Source organism: Cryptomeria japonica, chromosome 1, assembly GCF_030272615.1.
Source record: "Cryptomeria japonica chromosome 1, Sugi_1.0, whole genome shotgun sequence".
In the NCBI taxonomy this organism is placed as follows: Eukaryota; Viridiplantae; Streptophyta; class Pinopsida; order Cupressales; family Cupressaceae; genus Cryptomeria; species Cryptomeria japonica.
In genome coordinates this window covers 161,182,983-161,208,864 of record NC_081405.1, presented here as the reverse complement: position 1 = coordinate 161,208,864, position 25,882 = coordinate 161,182,983, and positions in this window count along the sequence as shown.

Below are 25,882 nucleotides of genomic sequence, written 5' to 3'. Positions count from 1 at the left end.
TGAGAACAACAAAGGAGGAACGTATTACTTTTTGTGTCATTGTATTGAGGCCAAAAAGAAATTGACTTCTACAGTGGTTGATGGAGAGGGTATTGAGTACCCAATAGGATCTATTGTTGTGACAGGGACATGGCTTAGAAGGTATCATTGTTGTGTCGAGTTGTATTGAGACCTCTTAAACTCATTTATTTAGTAGTCGTTATATTGATTTTGGCATTAACTTATCCTTCTATAAAATGTAGGTGCCCTATCAAAAATTCTAATGTCTGGTTGTTTGAGGACTTTGAGATACAGACATATTCTTCATTGCTCGAACCTTCTTGTTGCAACAAATATTCATTTGATTAAATATCGTGGTAGACCTCTTAACAAGGATTTGTGGAAAATTCATGAATCATACCACAAGGCAATACTTGCGACAATAAGGGCTAGAGCTGATCCAGAAGGTTCACTTGATTGATTTTGGGTCATCTAGAAGAATAATTCTACAATATAGTAGAATAATTTTGACAATTTTGTATATATCTTTTGCGAAACGTTGTAACTTCGCTTTTTTGGATGTGCTCTACATGCATATGAGCTGTAATATGCATATGAGTTGTAATGTGCATATGTAGATGCCAAATTTTGTATATAAAAACATCAATGAGTTGTAATGTGCATATCTAGATGCTAAATTTGGTGTAAAAAACAACAAGTTGTAATGTGCATATCTAGATGCTAATTTTTGTATTAGAAAACAATGAGTTGTAATTTGCATATTTAAATGCAAAATTTTGTAAATATAAACAATAATGAGCTTGATCGTTTATATTAGATGCCAAATTTTATATATGAAAGTGACCATTTGATTATAAATAACTATGTCTGATTCTGACATATGCTAAATAACTTGCAAATGGGTATCTGAATATGGAATTTTTTTCCAAGTGTTTTGGGAAAGTTTTGAGTTATTGTTGAATTACCTGATTTGAAGGGATAGTAGGAATAGTTCAAAACTGAGAGTGGCCCTTTTAGGCAGTGACAACATGACCCCATAGGTTCAAACGGATCATCCATAAGTGCCACGGTCTTCGAGTTACGTGACGTCAAAGTTTGACCATTTTTTCCACTTTGAGCGCTCAAGGGAAAACGTCACTACAAGGTGGCTCTGAATGATTGGACATCTTGGAGAGTGAGACAAAGGCACACCTAGCATAAACCTGACCACTCAGATGTTCTCACGCTGACGGTTCATTCCCACGATGAGAAGAACGAAAGATGCACTATTTTGCCACCTCTCAGTGACGGTTTTTTATGCGATAGAAAAAATCTCACCACAAGAAAATGGAATTGAGTTGTCTAAAACTAAGAGAGGAGTTTTTAGGCAGCAACAACATGACCCCATAGGTTCAAACGAATCATCCATAAGTGCCACAGTCTTTGATTTATGCGATGTCAAAGTTTGATCATTTTTTCCACTTTGAGCGCTCAAGGGAAAAGGTCTCTACGAGGTGGCTCGAAATGGTTGAACGTCTTGGGGAGAGAGACAAGGGCACACCTAGCATAAACCTGACCACCCAAACGTGCTTGCGCTGACAATTCATTCCCACAATGAGTAGAACGAAAGATGCACTATTTTGCCACCTCTCATTGACAGTTTTTGACGATTTTTGATGCAACAGAAAAAATCTCACCACAAGAAAATGGAATCGAGTTGTCCAAAACTGAAAGAGGATTGCAATGAAAAAATGACCCCATAGGTTCAAATGAATCATCGATAAGTTCCATGATCTTTGAGTTACGTGACGTCAAAGTTTGACCATTTTTTCCACTTTGAGTGCTCAAGGAAAAAATTTGCTACGAGGTGGCTCAGAACGATCGGATGTCTTGTGGAGTGAGAAAAGGGCACACCTAGCATAAACCTGGCCATTTGGATGCACTCACACTGACATTTCATTCCCATGATGAGCAGAATGAAAGATGCACTATTTTGCCACCTCTCATTGATAGTTTTTTACGATTTTTGATGGTTTTTGATGCGACAGAAAAAATATCACCACAAGAAAATAGAATCGAGTTGTCTAAAACTGAGAGGGGATTTTTTAGGGAGCAACAACATGACCCCATAGGTTCAAATGGATCATCCATAAGTTCCACAGTCTCTGAGTTACGTGACGTCAAAGTTTGACCATTTTTTCCACTTTGAGTGCTCAAGGGAAAACGTAGCTACGAGGTGGCTGAGAACAATTGGATGTCTTGGGGAGAAAGAAAAGGGCACACCTAGCATAAACCCAACCACCTAGATGCACTCACACTGACAATTCATTCCCATGATGAGCAGAACGAAAGATGCACTATTTTGCCACCTCTCACTAACAGTTTTTTATGCGACAGAAAAAATCTCACAATAAGAAAATGGAATCGAGTTGTCCGAATCCTTACCTAAGTTGACTCATCCTTAGATAAACTTCAAATCTTCTTTATGCACTCAAATCTTGTGTTAATTGGTTCTTGAAAAGATGAACTTCACTCCATACGCACGAGTTTATGAAATAATAACTTCACTCCAATCTCTTCATGCACGAAGGACTCAAAGAAAATTCACTCAATCAAAATACACAATATCAGCATTACCGGTGTCGATACTTGGGTATACACAATATGAGCAATAGATAGTTTAAAAGTATACGCCATATGAGTTACAAGTAATGAACAAATTGGATCACATTTAAAGACATATACACAATGAACAAGTTTGATCACATTTCAATAGCAAATAACTAAGTTTCAAGAATATCAAGTTTCATATATATCAATGAACAAATTGAATTGAATATCAAGTTTCATGTATATCAAAATGAATAATAATCGTGTACATATCAAAAAATGGCATAGATGCCAAATCAATAATAGTTACAAAAATGTGCCATGTGCCATGTCTGTCAAAGTCGATATATACATATACAAATGTCGAATATATAAAAAAATTGGTCCTTCAATGACCACAACTATAACTATATGTCTCTATCGGTATCTATGACTATGGCGGATCATCAAAATTGAGCCTCTTTGAAGGAGTACATGGCTCTACAGGTGGTTGCACAAGGACAATTCAAATGTTGAATAAGATATATTTTCTCAATATAACATCAAAATAACTAAATACTGAACTCTAAATTGTTTGAAGTTGAAATGTTGATTACCTCATCTCTGTCTTCTACAATTGGGTGAGGCTGAGGATCCGTGGTATGTCCTAAAGGGGGTTGTAACTAGTAAAACAACATTAATACATGTTAATAACATATATGTCAAATAACACATAATAACTAAAAATGAATAGACTAAAAAACTAAAGCATATCAAAGCCTCAGATGGATGTGTTGTGGTCATAGGAGGCAAAGTCACAGATGAATCAATTACGACCATTTCCTATATCCATGGTAAGTGATCCAAAAGGAGTTAACTAGAGGGTTTCAACTCTGTTGTGCACTTAGTGAAAAGGAGTTGATCTAAGACAAACATACCTTTTCCCTTGGTCATGTTGGATCCCATAATATACGTGTAGGACTTCTACTGATATAGAATGGTAGAATAACAATAGGAAGTTTGGAAGGGGCTTGCAATAGGTTAAAGATAAGTATACAAGTTAATAACCCAAAGTTGTTGACAAACTAGATAAAACAAATATTTTTAACATATGTAGAACAAATTCACACTGAAGCCTCGTATAGTTCTCCTGTAACCTTAGGAGGCCTAGTTGAATCTGATGCAGCTATTACCATTTCCTATATGAAAAATGATAACATATGATATAGACATAAAAGGATTTAGTTATTTCGAACAAGCAAGAATGCAATCCAAATTGAATATGAAGATATCACCTCTTCCCTCTGTTGAACCTCATCGACATCAAGTGCATTCATTAATTTTGTAAACCCCATATGTTTTTGTATATAGAATAAATAAATTAAGTGCATTTATCAATATCTACATATACATATTTAATCATAATACATTTCAACAAATGAATTTAACTTCTACTGAATTACCTTATGTCATTTGGGTGTCCGAGAGAATATCTTTTTCTGCCTCGAAGTGCTAGAGGATGGCTTTCTCACACGAGATGTCCTCGAGGTAGGTGAGGTAAACTAACAGAAAAAAATTAACATAAGGGAAAAGAGAATGTATTTGATATATCACTTAAGTCAAAACTATATAAATCTAAATGGTACCGCATAGCTATCTTGGCCAAAGTTAATGGCCAAAAGCATGATATCATCAAGTTGGGACATCTCAGCCACTAATTAGCCCTATAAAAAACAAGTAATGATACATATAATTAAAAAAAAAAAATTTGAAACCAATGTATTATTATATTTTTAACAAATTTACAAATCTTTACCTCTGGTGGTGAAACTACTCGTGACTGTGGAGTCGGCTGAAAAGTATGTGGTGTACTCCCACCACCTGTTGCACCCTACAATGCATTTTATTTATATGTCACTTTAAATTGTTCTAAAAATAAAAATGTATTTCTTTTTATAAGATTTAGTCACTTAATTGATAACATGTCATAAATAGAATTAAGCGCACCTGTGTCTGATAGAGAGGGTGCAACATATTGATCAGCTCGTCGTTGATGGCCACATCCTCTGCAGTGGAAGCATGGCATCTACTCCCGCAACATGTACACAAATGAGATGTCGAACCATCCTCATCCACATCAATGTCTACACTAGAACATACACCCTGGCAGGTGGGGCACATATATTGAATGGGTTGGCTTGTGCCAAATGATGCATGAGGTGACGTTGATGAAGGAGGTGTCACTGATGAAGGAGGTGATGTTGATGAAGGAGGTGTCATTGATGAATGAGGTGTCGTAAGTTCTTGTACATCCTCTGCTCCAACCAACTGTGTGTCATGCTAAACAATGATATCAGTCAATGATGTAGTTGCCTGAAGAGTTTGTAATTCCATAGACTCCTTCAAGGATATAGGGACAATGACATGAACCATGGTTTTAGGAGTTGTACGCCTCCTATGTTGTGGCTCTACCACCCTATGGGCCCCAGGTCTATCCTACGCAGAGCCTCTCCCTCTACCCTGAAATTGTCGGATGTCAAAGTAATTTAGCTTCTCGCTGAGGATAAACTCACAATACAACTTTCTCAAAAAATATAGAGGCACCGCCCAATTATTGCAAGGTGGTTGGTCAAAGACCATATACCACCTATCCCAAAAATCTTCTTTCAGCCTAGCATGAACACACCAATGTATAGGAAACTAAGTCGTATTTAGTTCTAGGTTGTTACTGGTAATAAGATTGATGAAAAGAGTACATATGTCAGCTTTACCTATGGCCTTTTTTTTCACTTGATCATATGACAACCCATCCACATAAAATGTTTGACATCTATCTCTCAATGAACCCCATTTCGTAACCTCCCTAGATACCTCATTTGCACTATTAGCCATTGTTTCTAGTGTTCTGGCGAGGGTTGAGTGGTGCTCAAGCCTAGATGACCTCAACCTATTAACCAATATAGAAATTTGGGCACTATTTTGTGTAAGGCGATTGATGAGATCGTCTTATGTGGTATCTACATGATCTAATGGAGGATGTGGAGGGTTTTAGGGTGGCGGTGGTTGTTGAGGAGTAGCATTTTGAGGATTTTGAGGGTTTTCTTGTTGCTCATGTGCAATGTTTACAGGGTTTTCTTGTGTTGCTTGTGCAGGAGGAGGTCTTTGTTGTCTATTTTGTTTTGGGGGATTGCTTAAAGAATCTGACAACAAATTAATAAAAACAAAACTTAAATCAATTAAAAAACCCTACTTCAATTAAAATACAAACAAAAATAATCAAACCAATCAAATCTTACCTATTTGACAAGGTGCCATTGTTGAAAATTGCTCTCAAAGCTGGGAAATCCAAAATAATTGCAAACCCGTGCAAGTTCTATGGTTTTTTGGCTTTCCCTTGTTGTTGTTCCATGGGTTTTGGCATTGAAAATGGCCAAAACCCGTGGCCTACACAAAAAAAATATGTTTCTCAAAACCTGTATGGGTTTTGAGAAACTTTTAATTTTTTAATTAAAAAACCAAATGTTCCTCAAAACCCATATGAGTTTTGAGGAACTTTTGGTTTTTTATATTGTTTTTGGCTACCAAGCCTAGCACGTTTTGAAGTTTTAGGAACCCGCACGAGTTATGAAAAATTTGGTTCTTTTTTTGCATGTGGCCACTTTTCTGTTCACCATCTTGGTGCACTTACCCTCAACACAACAATAATCACATGACAAAACAAGGCTGAAATCAACAATAAACTCTTCCAGAGGCATACACTAAATCATGGCATATGGACATGGTCACATGTAGGAAATGAGTGTCATCACATGATGTCCTCATATAGAAGGGAATATGGCCATCCTTACTAGTCACGCTCTTAAGTGCTAGCCTCGCAAAGAAGGTAGATATGCACCCATACTAGACATGTATGCTATCCTCACAAAAAAGAGCAATCCATACTCCTAATAGACATACAAGCCACCCTCACAAAAGAAGGGTGAAAACAATCCCTTAACAGACATGTGGAGCCATCTCAACCTATGTGAGTACAAAGGAGATTAGCTTGCCATCTCATATGGCCTAAAACCAAATAGAATTATCTTATTAGGAGAAACCCAAACCCAATCAATTATTAAATGTTATCTCTGAATTACAAAAGGGAAACTCCCAATGTGCCATGGTGGTCTAGGTGCCAAGCAACCTAACTCATGTGACCCCAATCATCACAAGGAAGCCCACTCCCCCTAATCATATGCCAAGCCATAGGGTAACACATAACAAATAAAATGAATCTCAACATGGAAAGCATCCAAAAGTCATTGCAAAACTGATACAACCAAATCACAAAGATAGTCATCAACATACAACCAAGAGACACTTAGCAAAGATCAAGCCATAAGCTCACAATACCAAAATGCAACAATAAAGATAGCCTCAAGAATGCCAAATACACATAAATAGGGGCAATACATGAATCCAATAACATAGAATGATCCTCCACAGTGAGGCACAACATAACCTCTTAATGGAGCTACAATTAACCATCGTCAACAACAAGGAATCACTCAACTTGCTGGAGCAACATATCAAAACCTCAATGGACAAGCACAAAAGCACTTGTTGGAGCCTAAATGAATTCTCACACATCACAAATGAATGGCACAATGCCCCAAAACCATCAAACATAATAAAACAAGGCTCTGGAATGAAGACCCTATAGAGAAATCAACTGAGGGACTCAAAAAACCAAACTAGAAATCTGCTGACACTACTTTGGCATTATTGAAGCCTATAGTAGCATTATTACAACAAGGGACCAACTCACAAAAAACGGGATACAGAGATACTCAAATTTTCCCAAATTCGGGCACATGCCTTACAATGGCATAAATACGACCTAGAAGTCATTAAAAGCTAATAAGAAACCAAAACAAATCCTTGTTAAGGCCAACAATACAACGCATCCAAGAATTCCAACTTATACCAGCAATAACTTGCACACAAAAGATTACAGACATAGCCACTCCATATCTAATCAAATTAAAAGGACACAAGACAGGGTATGCATCAACAAATAAACCTCACAAAATGAACCATTACCACAATGCATTCACAGGCAAATTATAATCAACATATCAACATACACCAAGGCCCTTTTCTGACAATACAACACATAGATTCATAAAATCATATATAAATATTTTTTCCAAAATATTACTCCCAATTGCTGATAATAGAATAATCATTCATTCCCAAATCTCCCCAAACAATCTTTTAACAGTCACGAAGAAAACAATTCTTTTCAAAAATCAAAATACAAGAATGGTAAAAGATCTCCAACCTGGAAGTAGAGTGATGGTAATGCAATCGTATCTAAGAGCAAAAATCCAAACCAACAAGCTTTCTAAAATTCAACCCAACCAAGCAATTCTAAAATCCAAAAGTTGAAGAAAGATATTCAGAAGCACACCGACAAAAATGCTCACAAAGCCAATAAATAGAATCTCATTCAAAACTACGAAAGAATATATGCCAATCAAAATATTCCAATAAAATATATTCTATACCAATGCCCCTTCCAAAAATCAAGGTAAGAATATAAAATAATATTATTTACTTACCCTCAAATCTCAACCAATAAAATAATTGGGTAGGTATAAACATAATATTTAATTACTCAATTAGTAATAAGAGAATGTAATAATATAATAAACAATTAATTAAATCCCAATAAAATAAATCAAAGGCAATATAAATAAATGCTCCAATTAAATATAAAACCAAAAATAATATAAATAAACAAACAAACAATTAAATAATATTATCCTCACAATCACAACTCGCAAGAGGGCCAATCATAACAAGGGGTAGGTATATAAATAGTAACGAATAAATAAAACAACAATGCAAATAGATAAATAATCAATAAAGAAGATAAATAAATAAATGTATGAACATACATAAATACCCATCCACTAATTAAACAATAAATAAATAATAATAACCAATAAATAGATGAACCAAAAATAAATAAATAGATAAACAATAAACAAATAATTAAATGTACAGATACATATAAAATAATAAAATAAATAGATGGATGTACTGATAAGCATAAATACTCAATTAATATAACCCCACCAATTTAATTATTAATTAATTATAAAGTCCTAGTAAATAAATATGTATAAATATATTGTATTTGTACTAACCGTTATTTAATAATTTACGCCATTGGCTATATGTAGCAATTGATTAATTAATTTCCATAATTCCAATTAACCAATAAAATATAAATTCATAAAATAAACATTAATGTGTAATAATTCTCCAATAATAATAATAATAGCACATTAATATTAAATATTAATATCATTTATTGATTTAATTTAATATTTATAAACTATATAAACCAATTAATTATTAATTAATAAATAATAACAAGCCCATGAGGCAACCCGACATAAGGTTGAACAACATACCACATGACACAGACCAACGACTCAAGCCAAGACACTAATTGACAAGGGTATCAACTTAAGCCTAGAGTATGAAAGGGAAACACATGCCATCTCCAACAACTTGTCATTGGGATAAAGACATGCTCAAACCTGTGAGACCAGGTGGAGTCAATTTCTGGTACCTGCAATCCTGCATCCACCACTAAACGCAATACAATATGTATATACAACACATATACATCATAAATGATCAGGCAAGTGATAGAGAATCGCAACGTCATATCATGCTTGCAATGAGTGGTATGACATTGTCTCTAATCATGAAGACACTAGAAGATAATTACAAACATTGTAGCATCAACTCAGTCATCATAATTATAGAATAGGGTTAGCGTAATCATAATGTCATCAAAATCCCATAAGCAATATGATCCATCATGGATAATGATCAAATATAGATCCATCATCATATCCAATACAATCATGAAATAGGGTTAGTACATAACATGATACCATCAAATCATCATAAAATAGACTAAGCTAGATCAATATATTCCTTTGATGTACAAAAAGCAAGATGAATCAAGGACAGGCACTACATCATTCAAATAAGTATGAACATCTGAACATATTCATTCAATTTAAACATGAAGAACTAGGGCACATCCATTCTATTTAAACATGAAAATTAGGGCACATTCATTCAAATTAAACATGAAAAACTAGGGCACGTTAAACATCTTGCAAGTATAGCATATTGCACTAGGGCAACATATATCATGGCGTAAATATTACATATTAATAATTAGGGCACAAGTGAGATGTAACAAATCTATTATTGATTGTTGAATAATATATTGAGTTGCTTTTGGAGTGTGGGGTTTTTTTCTCCTTGAAGGTTTTTCCCCGCATAAATCACTGTGTTGTGGTATGCATGTTATTATGTCTATTTATGTTAGGTTTTTGTAACTGATAATGATTTGTAAAAGTTTTTGCATTACCCTCCTCTCAAGGTTAGTGTAGGAAGTTGTTCCACTACCTAACTTCCTTACATATTTCTCTCCGGGTGGCCTTCTCATCCTTTGTCTTTATGGGTCCATATACATTAAATAACATGAAATTTAAGTCAAATTGTAGTCAAACAAACAACACTCCATCCTATTAGAGTGAGTCTAAATTGGGTCTATATTGATATTTGTATTTTTCCATAATATAGCCAGTCCCCTTACCTTCCTGTTCACCTCATTGAAGACTCCCTTCCATGCTTTGCAATACCTCATGAATTTGTCTGCTTCTTCCTTATCAAGTTTTGTTTATTGGAGCAATATTATGTCTATGAATATCTTTTCCAAATGATGCTTGATTAAGCATCACTTGTTAGGGGCATTTAAGCCCTTGACATTCCACATGGATATCTTCATTGGCCCCCAAGGGAGGCCTCCGCTCCCTTGGTATTTAGGATTTTTGTGATGCCCACTACACCTTTCTCTAAATCCTCCTCTTCCCTTCATTATTTTTTGGATTTTCTTCCTTTTCCTTTATGGGTCTTGTCCACTTCCTTGGCCATTGTCTGCCTCATCCATCTTGATTTGATAATTCTTATCTCATCATTCCCTATGAGTTCCTCATCTGATTCTAGTTCCTCAGTTTCCTCCATCTTTGTTTCTATTATATTTAGGCTATGTTACTTTCCTTGATCAATTTGGATACCCATTGGGTCTAACTAGAGTTCAATATTATTGCATATTGTGTTGTTTGTTAAAATTGTTGGTTCCTCCTTTCAGGAATTCATATGATTGTTCCCATCCTCTTTTGATAGTGGTCCATCCTTTATCTACAAATTCTTCTCAAAAATTTTGGTCTATGATAATTTGGTGCTCTGAGGAGGAATTGCCTTTTTCTCCTTTGGTCTTCATACCATCTTTGGCTTTTCATTCTACTTTTGATTTGTCTCCTATTTTTTCTTGGTACAATTCTCCTCTTTGTGTTCTATGCTTCTACACGTAAGATAGAAGTAGTTGATTTCCTAAATCTCCATATATTGCAACCATGTCACCCTTCAATGCAAAGTCGGATCTCATCCACGATTGTTTCGATTGCCACAATTTCATTCTCACGTAGAGATATGAGTCTTCTTCGATGATTTTTGTGTCTATGTCGATTAGAGTTCCCAAAGACCTTCCAATTTTCTCTAGGCTTTCTCTATCCTAGTATTCCATTGGTAGATTATTTAAACGAATCCATACCAACTAATTATAGGGGTTCATTTTGAGGGGGTTGAAATTCTAATGCCATTTCTGCATATACAATGGGCATCCATTCATTTCCCATAATCCCCCTTGTAGAACCTTTTCTCTCTCTTCCTTGGACATGAAAAAATTCTATGAAAAATCCTTTGGGCAAGAATTTAACAATTTCTTCTATTTTCCACAATTCTATAATCTAGGCTCTAACCTATTCTTTTATCAAATTTTGGGCCTATATATCTACAAATAATTGCACAATCTTTGAGTATTCCTATGTCATCTTGCATTTCTTCTATCAAATTGATTATTTGATATCCTTTATGATCACACCTTTGTAATGCCTCTGAATTCTCTGTTGGGTTCATTTTTGGAGTTTCCTTGGAATCATCTTCCTACCTTAGAACCATTGTAGATCTTGGTTTGAAGTATTTAGGTTAAATTTTTTATTCTTGAACAAAAAATGTTAGTGTCCTATCATAATACTTACCAAATCTTGTATAAAACATATTAGAAAGCAAACCTCAAAATCAAGAACCAAATGTTTTAAATAATGAATCTACTATGGAATAGCCAAAACCCTAAATTATTGGGTGCTAATACCATTCGAGAGTTGGGGCAAAATGTGTCTTGAGGCTCAGTATTTGAGGCTTAGTTTAGATTTATCAATAAATTTGAATTTGTAATCTTTGTCCAATCTTGTCTACCCCATTGCCCACAAAATTGGTGATTATGCAAAATTGAAACTTGCAAAATTTCAAAGATTGTCCGTATGTTGCGAAGAAGTCAGAGTAGAGCGATATATTTTTATGTAGATAATTTTCAATTCATTCTATATTTAAACTTTTTATTATTATTTAACAAATTTATCAAAAATAAAAAACTTATAAATTATTTTTTATAAAATATTTGTTAATAAATTTTAATTATTAATCTGTAGATTAATTTTTTTATTTTTTATGTTTATTATTCAATTTTTAAATAATAAATATTTATACATTTATCTAAAAATTTAAATTTTGATGACAAACATACATATATATTTATATGTGTATATATGTACATACATGTGTGTGTATACACACACACACATGTATGTATGTATCTATATTTATACATACATACAGACATACATACATGCATACACATAAAGGATAGCTCAAAACACTGCTACATTAAATGGAGCTTCAATGCCTAACAAGGTTAAAATCAATCACCAAGTCTCAACCATATAACCACAAGTATGTATTGTATATGACAAGATATTACCAAGAGTACACAAAGTTTTGACACAAAATTATACCACAATTTAAACCTAATCAGTCCCAAGATCCAATAATACTATTACTACACTCACCTTCATCATATTCATAAGTGCCCAACGAGGGGTAGATGTTAGGATCCAATATTATGTTTATAATGAAATATTAAACTCTATCTACCATTGTAGAATGCCTCTCCATATTAATAAAAGTTTGTGTTAAAACATTCAAACCATTACGCTACACGAGGTAGATGTTAGGATCCAATATTATGTATATAATTAAATATTAAACTCTATCTACCATTGTAGAATGTCTTTCCACATTAATAAAAGTTCTTGTTGACACTCAAACCATTAAGCTCCACCCCTTGGTCCTATTACAAAATGTCTCTCAACATTAATAAATTTTAATAATATTTATAAATAAAATAATTCTCAAACAATTCTAATATAAAATAAAATAATTTTAAAATAAATAAAATTACTATTAAATAAATAATAAATATTACTTTCCCAATAAAATAAAACAACTCTTAACTTTGATAATTCCATTTGAGGGATTGCATGTGGACTAAATTGCAGAACAAATAATTTTTAGGTCAATCGATTTGATGTTTTGGAATTAAACCGATTTGAAAAATTTGGAGCTGAATTGCATCACTTTTCAAGCAGATTTCCTGTGCCAATTTAGGGTTACCGTGGGACGAATTTGCACAACTCGGTTTTAAAGGGTTTTTGTTAAGGTTAAGGACGATTTTGGTAGTGTAAAGTGGAAAATTGGATCCTAGTGACTCCCCACCTAGGAGAGAGAAAGGAAGCCACTAGGATGATTTTCACTTGGAGGTAATTTTACATTCAAAAGAGGGGTTGAATCCACAAGATCCAAATCCAAGGGCAACAAAGATGTGAATTTTGAGTGGATTGCAAGTGGCTGGAATGTAATTACCCTCTTTTGTAAATGAGAAAGTTGACTTGTTGACTATGTGGAAAAGAGAGAGGAAATGAGTGAAATGAGGTGCTACCAGTTCGAGATAGCACCGTAACTTTGGATCTGAGCTAATTAAACCGACGTGAATCTGCCTTGCAAATTCAGAGAAAAGTCGTCAGGACCATGGCGAGAATGTACATGGTCCGCCACAAATCCGCGAAATGAAAAGGGTTCTTCCATCTCTGCAAATGAAGCCTAAGCCTGCAATTACATCTACGCACCTACAACCTACACACACAAAAGAGAAGAAAGGGGGGTTGTGGATAGGGGTTTGCCTCAGTCAAACCCTGGTTGAGGAATCAACCTAGAAAGAAAGTAATTGCAAATGCTTGAATGTAAACAATGGAGATGTATACCTTGTAGATCTGCAGCTTGTTGATGATGATTACTTTGCTTCTTGAATGTGATCAGAAATATTGTATGAAATGGCATATAACATGACAAAACCCTAACACACACACATGCTTGCAAATAAATGTTGTAATGTTGCTCCAATGGATGAATGAAGAAGAATTGAATGCTTGATAATGACCTTGAAATCTTGTATCTTCTCCTTATGCTCTCTATCCATCTATCATCTATGGTCCATGAATGAGGGTATTGAATTCCCTTTTATACATGCCTCAAGGATTTAACTTTCAACTGTCAAAGGGCGACAAAGTGGAACAAACCCGAAAGGCAAGAAGTGCATAGGAGACAGGGAAAACCACAAATAAGACCACCCTAGGAGATGGGGATAGGGGCACCACGCCACTATCCTAGGGGATAGGGGTGCAACGCCATTGTCCTAGGGGGTACAAGGGCTCCACATCCCTATCCTACCCTATTTTGGGCCACAGACAGGATACAAAGCAACCACAAGACATAAAGGAGGAAAGGAGAAGGGGTAGAAATGTAGAAGTAGGTCCCGGTTAGGGAAGGAGATGTTGTCGCCAAGGTGAGGACCCCAAATGTGGTTAAAATTGCAGGGGTGCAAATTTTATGACACTACAGGTAGAGAAATTTAGCGCAACATTTTTTTTCTTCAGCCCCTACATTTTGAGGTGGATTGTGGTATATTTCTACATTTTTCGTGTGATTTTTGGAGGAAATTCAATATTTCATATTCTGATAGGGTTTGTGGCAGTTTGGACCGTCTTGGTGGTAGTCCAACTCAGCAAAACTTATTAAAAATGTTGGTGCATCTTGGAGGAATTTTTAGCAAGTTTGATGTGTGTTATGACGTCTAGAGTTTCAAAGGAGCCGCCAAAATACTAGAGAACATCGCAACACTCGTAAAGAATTAAATTTTCTTGCACTGCTATTTTAATCTATCTAGTCGTCAGACAACTGCATTCCTCTACATTATCATCGCCTATTATTATAGGCTTTTATAAGTTGTAAGTTGAACACACACAATATATGAAAGGCTGCCATACATTGCTAGAGCATATTGTTCAATATGTGAATTGAGGGATTTCATATTGTAGTTGTTAGTGTGGGGTTTGTTGACAAATTTATATTTGCAACCATAATCTTGTTTCTTTGTTAATTTGAATTGAAAGAGGTCTAAGTGGGTGTTATAGTTTATTCAAAGAATAAATGCATTGATTGTAGTCAAGACTGATATCTCATTGTAATTTGTAATTTTGAAATTTAACTTATTCTAGGCAGTAAATTTAGTTTATATTTTCCATGAAAAATGAGGTAATCCAAGTCATGAATTCTATATGAATTTGGCTAATGAAATATCATTTTGTTTCTATTAAGGTAAGTAGGGTCTCAGCTTGTTTTTATTAATGTAAGCAAGGATTTTGAAAGGGCCCAGACCCTTTTACAAGGGGAAAGATTTATCAATAAGAATAACAAGACAACAAAGGACAATTAGAGAACAATAGAGAGATTTCAAAAGATAGGACATTACAAAACCTTATAAACAACCAACCCAAAGTTGGGGTGGTTCATAAAATTGTTAAAAATAATTTTTGTTTAACCATAGTAAAAGGTTCTTTCTCGTCTAAAATTGTTTTTTTGGAATAAGGAAAAATCAGTAGACCACATGCATAATCCTCTTCCATCCTTGGAGCTTTAAAAGAGAATCCAACATCATACCTTTTATAGGCTATTTCTTGTTATTGCCCTCTTTTTGCGCCTTCTCAAAAGATGTAATAATCTCTTCAATAGAATCGGAGTATGATCCTTTTCCCTCCAAACGAAATGGTGTTTCTTGTTGTTAGAACAAGTCATAGAAGTATGACCTACTTTATAACAACAATGACAAATAACATGAGAGTCTTTGAATTCAGTCTTTCATACCCAAACACCATATTTGGAAGATAAAGGTAATCCTAGTAGGGAGCACTTTGTTATTTTTCACAAACACAAAATATAGAAAATAACAAATGCTTTTTAAATTTTGTGATTGGAACAATAACACACTATAGCTAAAAAATATTGGCAATAAGCATAAAAACCTTTTAATTTCAAAAATCCAAAGGCAGACTCGGAAATCTAACCCAAACAAGAAACTTGAAGCTTATATTATTTAACAAATTAAAGCTTGGAGACCAATTTTTAAGATAAAGGCTATTCTTCCCTACAAACCAAGGACCTTCTAGATGAGTTCTTGAGCAATCTTCAAGAATGGAAAGGGAAAAGAGGAAATAATTATTCAACATAGCAGCTACATGAATGTGATGTAATGTCCCCTATTTGAATCACCTTATATTTTTCCTACAAGAGATTAGAGTATCACAGTCCAGGTCTGATTTGATTGCTCAATGAGAAATCATGCTATACTTCCATGCCCTCATCAAATGAAACCTTCTCCACTTATATCTTCCAATATGAGGGAGGGTCACACCTCTTCATCATGTCCACCCTTTGAATTGGTCACAACCTTTCATAGTCACCACCTTTCAAAAGAATCACGACCCTTCATCATTTATGCTCATTGAAAGAGTCACAACCTTCCATAATTATGCCCTTTGAAATCATCAAAACCTTTCATAATTACCATCCTTTTGAAAGAGTCAAAACCCTTCATAATTTTATACCCTTTGAAGGAGTCACAATCTTTCATAATTTTTGCCCTCCTTTGGAAGAGTCACTTCCTTATTTACTTCCCATTCCTTCTTCCATTAATTCTTCCTTCATTCACTTGCTCCATCTTTCTTCTCCTCCCTCACAAATGAGGTTCTCTTCTCCCTTTTATATCTCATGTTTGAGTCACAACTTTTCATTTCAGGCCTTTTGACCATTCATTAACTTAATTAAATTTTAATTATATTTAATTTTATTCTTTTATATTTTAATCTAATTTTTATTTGTATTCTTTGTATATTAAATTTATTATTAAATTCTATTTCAAGGTGGGAACTTTACAGTCCACCCCGCCTAGGATTGCTTGTCCTCAAGAAATGATCATGGAGTGTTCAAATGATTCCCAATAAGAAATGGCTTTGGAAACACACATGGAATAAATTTGCTGAAAACACATCAAACTTGATACCAAGCATATTCAAGACATGTCAAGCATACATTAGGAAGGTACACATAGAGTAGACATGTTGGAAATACATCAAGTATGATCCCAACAAAGAGCATACACATAAAAACACAAAGTATATACATGAAAACACTAAGCATATACACGAATATATGTAGACATAGTGAACAAGTAGATTGCAATAAAAATTATGATTGGATAATTAACCTATAACCAATCATTGCTTAGTTTGGTAGGGACTCGAAGGGGTGCTAGTAAACTGCCCAACCCAACTAAGCCTAAGAGAAAATCACATCCAAATTGTGGTCATTTTCATCAACCCCACAAGCAGTAGGAATGTCCAACTATGATCAGTTCCATCTCTAGGGGTAATCAATTCATCACTTGGTCCATAAGAGGTTGAAATGTCCAACTATGACCAGTTCCACACCTTTGGGTAATCAACTCATTAGTTGGCCCACAAGAGGCATGAATGTCCAACTATGACCAGTTCCATCCCTTGGGGTAATCAATTCATCACTTGGCTCACAAGAGATAGGAACGTCAAACTATGACCAGTTCCATTCCTTGGGGTAATCAAATCATCACTTGGCCCATAAGAGGTAGGAACATCTAACTATGACCAATTCCTTCCCTTGGGGTAATTAATTCATCATTTGGCCCACAAGAGGCAAGAATGCCCAACTATGACCAGTTCCATCCCTTAGGGTAAATAATTCATTTCTTGGCCCACAAGAGGTAGGAACATCCAACTATGACCAGTTCCATCCCTTAGGGTAATCGATTCATCACTTGGCCCACAAGAGGTAGGAACATCCAACTATGACCAATTCCATCCCTTGGGGTAATCAATTCATCATTTGGCCCACAAGAGGCAGGAATGTTCAACTATGACTAGTTCCATCCCTTGGGGTAAATAATTTATTTCTTGGCCCACAAGGGGCAGGAATGTCCAACTATGACCAGTTCCATCCCTTGGGGTAATCAATTCATCACTTGGCTCACTAGAGGCGGGAATGTCCAACTATGACCAGTTTCATTCCTTGGGGTGATCAATTCATCATTTGGCCCACAAGAGGCAAGAATGTCCAACTAGGACTAGTTCCATCCCTTGGGGTAATCAATTCATCATTTGGCCCATAAGAGGCAGGAACATCCAACTATGACCAGTTCCATCCCTTGGGGTAATCAAACTTCCTTCTTATCTCAATCATAGGACTGTCACTTATCATTAACTTTCTGTGTAGGGTTAATTCTCAAAATTCTTGTCTCTCTTGTGTCTTCTTCTTGGTTTAGAAAGTCATGAATGTCTTTTTTTGGATTGTCATACCTTCATCCACGCAACATAGGTCTGTGCATATTTTACCTTAAGATCTGCAACAAAAACACCTTCAAAATCTGCTCAATGTTCTTCAATTTTTTTACTCAAGGGGGTCTGATACAATCTGCTCACAAGTCTGGAAAATGTATGCCCATAAATCTAGAAAATGTCTGCAATAAATTGCTTCAAAATCTGCTTATGAACTTCGATGGTCTATACTCATAAGGTCTTCTAAATCTACTCGGAAAGTCCGAAATAATTTGCTTATCAAACCTTTAAATCTGCTCACAAAGGCTATTTAAATCCGCTCTTAGGTTTGCTACAAATTGCCATTAATTTTGCTATTTGATCTACTACAATTCACCTTTGATTATGCTCACTAAGTTTTCTCAGATCTTTTTTTTAATCGGAATGTTAATTAAGTGAACCCATGATAAAATGATCTCCAATAATTTCTTATTTATATGCACCAAATACAACTTGTAATGTCCCTCAGGCCAGGGATAACTTTAAGAAACCCCCCCCGGGCAACTGTGTAAAATCCTAGCGAATCAGACATTATTTTTGGGGGGAAATTTTCATATCGATGGCGAAATTTTTTTTTGAAATGACGAAAAAATTATTTTGTATTGGCGAATTTTTTTCTAGTGTGCAAAAATGCCATAAATTTCTGGCGAATAATACCTTGTTCTATTGGGAAAATATTTATTGTGGGAGGCGAATAATTATTGTTAAAAGGAACAAATATATAATTGTATGAGCGAAAATTTTTACTCCGAAGGAAAAATTATTTAAATGTATTGGCGATTTTTATCCACCGCTTGAAAATTATTTAAATGTATTGGCGAATATTTTGTTATTTATGGTATAATATATAATTCATTGGCGATTTCATAAATTCATTGCCATTAATAGACAAGGCACATCACATCACATCAGTACATCACATCACATAATACATTGAGTCCAGACTCTGCACGATGTATCAATAAGCGCGGCCTCTTTGACACGTAAAGGGTGACACATACCTAAAATCTATCAATGACTTTAAACCGTTCGATGATCGTATATCAATGGCTGAAGTTTTATTTCGGCCCAATTTTCTGAAGAGAACATAGCTCACCAGAAAGTGCCCGGAATGGAATTGGATTCAATAGACACGTATCAAATGTCACGAATCACGATCCATAATTTCGTTCATTTAATATATATCTTTTCACTTACGGAAATCCACTCTGTCCCCACGACTTCCAATGTGATACTTGCCAATTTGGTACTAGTTCATAGTTGTTTCCAATTTCACACACTCGTGCATTTATGGGAAAGATTTGCAGAGATACGAAAGATTTAAAATTTTTTATAGCAATTTATATTGTTAAAGAAGTAATTATTACAATCAAGAGCTTCAACAATTTATAGACGATCTCTGCTTCTTTCATCTTCAATTAGCCTTTGCCATTTAGTAGATAAATCATCAGAGCTCACGGTATTTTAGGTTTATAGGCTCACTGCTCAATGCTCAGGTTGTTTAATTTGTTAATCTGTTTTCTCAAGATGGACACTCCCATCCGCTTGAGAAGCATTTCTGCAGAGGGCCTTTCTAGGCTCTGTTAGAGACCCAACCCTTCAATCAGTCTGCAAGGAGGTTGGGTCGTTCACCAATGAAGCTGTGCGGATGGTGCTGGGTAGAGAATTTTTGTGAAATGAAAATAGGTAACGTGTTAACATGGACATTACATCCCACTTCTTAGCATCTCTTCTAGACTTGGGAGGAGACAAGGTGGATATGTTGATGTTGTTGAGGAAGGTTTTTAAGGAAGACTTCCTCGAAGACGACATTACTCTTGTCGTTCTTGCAGAAGTAGGGGTGGGGATCTCTTGGGCGAGTGATTTATCCAAGCTTCTCCTCCCTGACCAAACACTGCCAGTGGCCAAGCAACCATTTCTCCTAAACCTGAATGCAGAGCAGCTGACGCGTCACAGAAAATGGGCGTGGATTGGCAGGGACTTCCTCCAAAAATGGTTCCTCCTGGATGACTTTCCAAACTACATGTGGCTTGAAGAATTCTCTCAGCTTATGCTGTTTGAAGAATTCTACATGGAAGGAGGGTCAAATTCATAGGGAAAAATTGTAAACAATTCTACTACCTGTAGTTTTTTTTTCCTATGTCCTTGAACCCTAACAGGCTGAGTGCCAGAGGCTCACTCATTTTGGCTTTTAAGTTTTTGGGGGACTCAAGTCTCTGACAAAAAAATTGTAAATTTCAAAAGCATAAATAATTTAATGATAATTTTTCAAATTCTAGTTTGTTTCACTTTGCCTCTTACATTCTTATGGATATAAAAATGCTTTCTATAATTCTATTTCATTTTTATTAATTAATTTCTTTCAAATGCTTTTTGTATATGAGCTACTGGCTAAGTTATTTCAATTATTTGTTAAACAATGGAAATAAATTTAATACCATGATCTTTTTATGTAATGCTATAAAAAAAAAAAAATCAATTCGTTCCATTAATTATTTGTACATTGATTATGGTTGATTATAATTTTATAAATATACTATTACTATATAGTCATTCAAAATACAAAATTTCAAAAGTTGCAAGATACAAAAGTTTATCGGTCAAGGTTTTTTCATTCAATTAATTGAAACGTTTCAAGATACAAAATTTGTCCACAGCTTATAACAAGCAGACAAAAAAACTAGTTCATTGTCGATAGGCCACTCACTCAGTCTCACTATCCCCCTGGTCCTCCCAGTCCCTTCCCTCCTCAGAGGTCGATGCTTTGGCTTTCCCTTTTGCCACTTCAGCTTTCATTTTTGGAATGCAGTTTAGGAACCCGAAGTCGGGGTCGCCCTCCAAGCTTGCCAGTAGCTGTATGGCCCTTCCTTCTTCAGCCCTATCTCTCAATGCCCTACCAACCTCCATCCTTGCCACCACATGCAAAGCATTCAGGACTTCATCCACCCTCGTTAATTTAACAAAGAGTTTCATCGCTTCCCACCCCACTCGGGCTCGTTCACGGCACTGGTATTTGATTTCATCCTCTGGGCCATGAATAAAAGGAAGCAATTCCTCCTGGTAGTCCCCTTCCATAATTTGAATGCCAACTCCCGACACCACCCACTCCAAGATTGAATCTAGGTTAATCAAAAACTCCCCATCAATCAATTTGACCAATGTGAGTTTTACCTTTTCCAGCTCCGGTTCGAATTCACAGGCCCACGCCATAATCAGAGAGTAAACCTCCATGTTAGTTTGATATCGGTGATTGATATGTGCCACCTCCTCCGCAAGCATCAGTCGAGCTGCCGCCCACAACTTCTCCTCCTTAAACCTAAATAGTCCTTGCATTCATTTATCAGATACTTTGCCCAAAAAGGGCACCAACTTCTTGTCTATTCGAAGTGTGAAATTGGCCTCCATTGTCTTACAGAAGGTATGATTCTACGAACTACGAACTACAGATTTGTTCTGCACTTGTAGCTGCTTCAAAGCAAAAAGTGGTACACAGATGAAAAGGTAAAAAAATCTGCCTCCGTCTTAACTCTTATAGGTCGGGTAATGAATGTGCACAATAAGACATTAATGCCATGAGATCACGAAAAAGATTTCTTGCCATCCTCCCCTTCCTCCTTTCGTGCGGCATGCCATAGACAACTCCTTGTGCAACAATTAATCGCCACCTTGGCATTTGTACTTTCCAAATTTTCTCGCCTTAACAGGTTGAGGACTGCAGTTGCACATTTTTTTAAATTAATAGACTAAATTTATGTTGAAATTATATATATATTTTTAAACTATTTTTGAAAATGATATATCGTAAACATATTTTCAAAGAATTTTGTTAAACGTTAAATTAATATTTTAGATTTAATATTGAATGTTTTCTTTTTAATATTAAACTTTTACCTTTCAAATTGCAGATCAAAATTTATATTTTTATTTAGTTATTTGTTTTATTCTAGAAATTAAGTTTCATGTTTAATACTATTTTTGAATTTAAAATTTTTACAAATAATATTAACATTATTTTTAATAGTTATCTCAAACTATTGTCCAAAGCCCGGAATTGAACATTTTAAATTTAATTAAATAGAATTAAGTGAAAGTCTATACTTAATACTTATAGTCTATGACTCTATAGACTATAAATCTCTTTTTCGGGAGGAATTTTAAAATGATTTAGTAGACTTTAAAAATAGACCAGAAAAGTAACGAGTATGGTGATGTGCCAGAAAAAATGGCAGAAGTCGTGGGACCCACTGCATCAAAAAATAGGTACCATCGACCGTTGGATGAACAAAGATCAACAGCTAGGGTGGATTTCGGCCTGAATGTGGGAAGCGAACACCTTTCTGAGAACTTCGCCCGGAATTGGACATTTTAAATTTAATTAAATATAATTAATTCTAAAAATCTCTTTTTCGGGCAGAATTTTTAAATGATTAAATAGACTAAAAATCAAACTGGAAAAGTGACGAGAGTATGGTGACGTGCCAGAAAAAGGGCAGAAGTCGTGGGACCCACTACATCTTAAAACAGGTAAGATCGACCCGCGATCGTTGGATGAACAAAGATCAACGGCTAGGGTGGATTTCGGCCTGAATGTGAGAAGTGAACACATTTGGGAGAACTTCGCCCGGAATTGGACATTTTAAATGTAATTAAATACAATTAAGTCTATAAAGATTTTTTTCGGGCAGAGGTTTAAAATGATTAAATAGACTAAAAATCAAACCGGAAAAGTGACACGAGTATGGTGACGTGCCTGAAAACTGGCAGAAGTGATGGGACCCATGACAACTGACAACAGGTACCATCATTCATTGGATGAGCAAAGATCAATGGCTTAGGGTGGATTTCGGCCCGAATGTGGGAAGTGAACACATTTGGGAGAACGTCGCCTAGAATTGAAATGTTTTAAATTTAATTAAATTTAAGTAAGACTATAAAGCACTTTTTCGGACAGAAGTTTAAAATTATTAAACATACTTAAAAAACTCACTCGTAAAGTCACAACAAGTACCTTGGTCCCTCGTCCGTTGGATGAGCAAAGATCAACGGCTTAAAGTGGATTTTGGCCCGAATGTGGGAAGTGAACACATTTGGGAGAACTTCGTCCGGAATTGAACGTATTACATTTAATGTCCTTAGAAATTCAGAATTTATACTGAAGTATTGAATGTTTTGTCCTTTGACATCGAATAATTAATAATAATTAATAAAATTACAACATGATTCTTAATGCCCTCTACTGAAGTAATGAATGTTTTGTCCTTCAACATCGAATAGTTATTAATAGTAATTAATAAAATTACAACATGATTCTTGATATTTTGCCCTTTAGGTTTTACTTTTCTACTTTTTAGAGTTTTCAAAATAAGAGACTCGTAAATCATAATCGTCTTTCATTTCTTGGATAAACCTGTAAATCGAGGGAGATTCAGAAACAACTACTAGATTGAGGAATGCAAGTTGCAGCAGAGACTGTCTGTGCCAATCTAGTGAAATAGAAATTCCAATTTTCGGGTAAAATCTAGAACACCTACATCCCACCTTTTTTGCTTTTGGTAATCTCGTGGTCTAGTTTGAGGGTTAGCATTTTCAGGTTTTTATCTAGCTGCCTAGCATTATTTTGAATTATTAACAATAATAGTGATGGGGAAAACGGGAAGCAGTAGTTCAACAAGAAGCCAAGTGAAAAACAAAATGTACCTAACCGAACTGGTTAAAACACCAGGTTTCATTGATGAATACCATGATATTTATGACCCTGCTATCCATGGTGAAAAGTGTATCATAGATATTAGATATACATTGTCTAGTAAGGTGGCAGATGCATCCAGGGAAAAATTTTCTGTTTTCAACCCAATGTTACAAAAAATAACAAATAAAATCGCATCGTGGGATGTTGGATTGGGAAGCATGGTGTTACCTGAAGTATTCCCTTGCCCTGATTTTGTCATGGTCTGTGCCAAAAATTATGATGAAGATAAAAAAGCAATTGTCAATAAAAATACAAAAGAGGAAATTCTATCCATAAACAAGGGAGAATTTGCTCGTTTGTTGAACCTAGAATTTGAAGCCCAAAATTCAAACATCCAAATTGACCTTGAAAAGCTGGCAGGGAATTATGAGAGTCTCGATCCAAGTCGCAGAGATTCATTTATCAAAGGTCTAATAAAGATTGGTACTGGTATTGTGTTGGATCAGAATCATAAGCCTCCTTATGATTCTAAAATTTGTGTTCCATGGGTTGAGGACAGTATTTCCTTGCTGTCGTTTTGCCTGGGATTGGAAAATGATAGGGAAGTGGGTGCAAGCCTTCTTGAAATGATTTATAATATCCATTGTGCAAGTCAGCCAGTAAGATATAATTTTATTGATCACATTGTAAAATCCATGCAAAAACAATTACTTATGATCAAAAAAGGTTCCTGTAAGACATTTAGGTTCTCATCCTACTTGTGCTATCTCCTTCTATCCAAGTATCATGCAATATTTGAGACCAACAAGCTTCAAATTGTGAGCTATAAGATTGATGAGAAGACTGGGAAGAGAATAGACTGTCCAATATATGATTGGAGCCCAAAGATAAGGATGCATGATAACAGAAAGAACTACAACCATTTTGTAGACTTCTTTTTGGCACCAATGTATAATGAAATTACAAGCACTCCAATGCCTAGGTTGCCTATGTCTTGTAGAGATTGCATTCAACTCGGAAGTCAAATAGAATTGGCTGACTGGTTCTTCATGGAAGAATTCACTATGTTAAGGTTTTACGGATTGGCAGTAAAACCATACAGACTTCCAATACATGTGACAGAGAGGGTATTTGCATTAGAGTATGTACGGCAATTGGAGAGCACAGATAGGCACTTCCATGGTCAACAAAAGAAGAGCATATTTCCTTCCTTGCCTTTCTCATGTGGAGGGTTCACATTTGAGAGAAAAGCATTCATTATGGCACATGATTTCTTGATAGTTTTTAACTTTGGTGACGAGGGTCTCTAGCAGTATGATCCAATCGGTGTAGTTCAAGCAAGGCTTAAGAAAAATGGGAACTCTTCAGTGTTATGTCAACATGAAAGTAAACCATTGCTAGAAAAGCTTAGAAACAAGGACTCTTGGGATGAGGTTAAAAAAGAGATGGAGAAAATTGCAGCTAACAATAACATTTCAAATGAAGAAATTTCATCACAAATTATGGAGGGCCACGGCAATGAGGGCATCCAAAACAGGAGGTCCTACAATTTCTACATAAAATCTGCTAATCCATCTAAGAAAACTATTCCCAAATCAATTATGCATGAATGTAAAGAGAATTGCTGGACTCAAACCAAAATAAATGATTTTTGGACTATGAGGAGGAATCTCGGTGAACCAAAGACAAGTGCAGAATTTGAGAGCATCGACGAGGATGACGAGTTTAGAAAATTGTGGGATATGGAGCATGGTGGGACTGAAGGTTATGATGATGAGCATGAGGTTGTCGTTGAGCCCCCTCCAACAACTACTACAGTGCCTAAAATATTAGGTGGAGTCAGTGAGTCCAT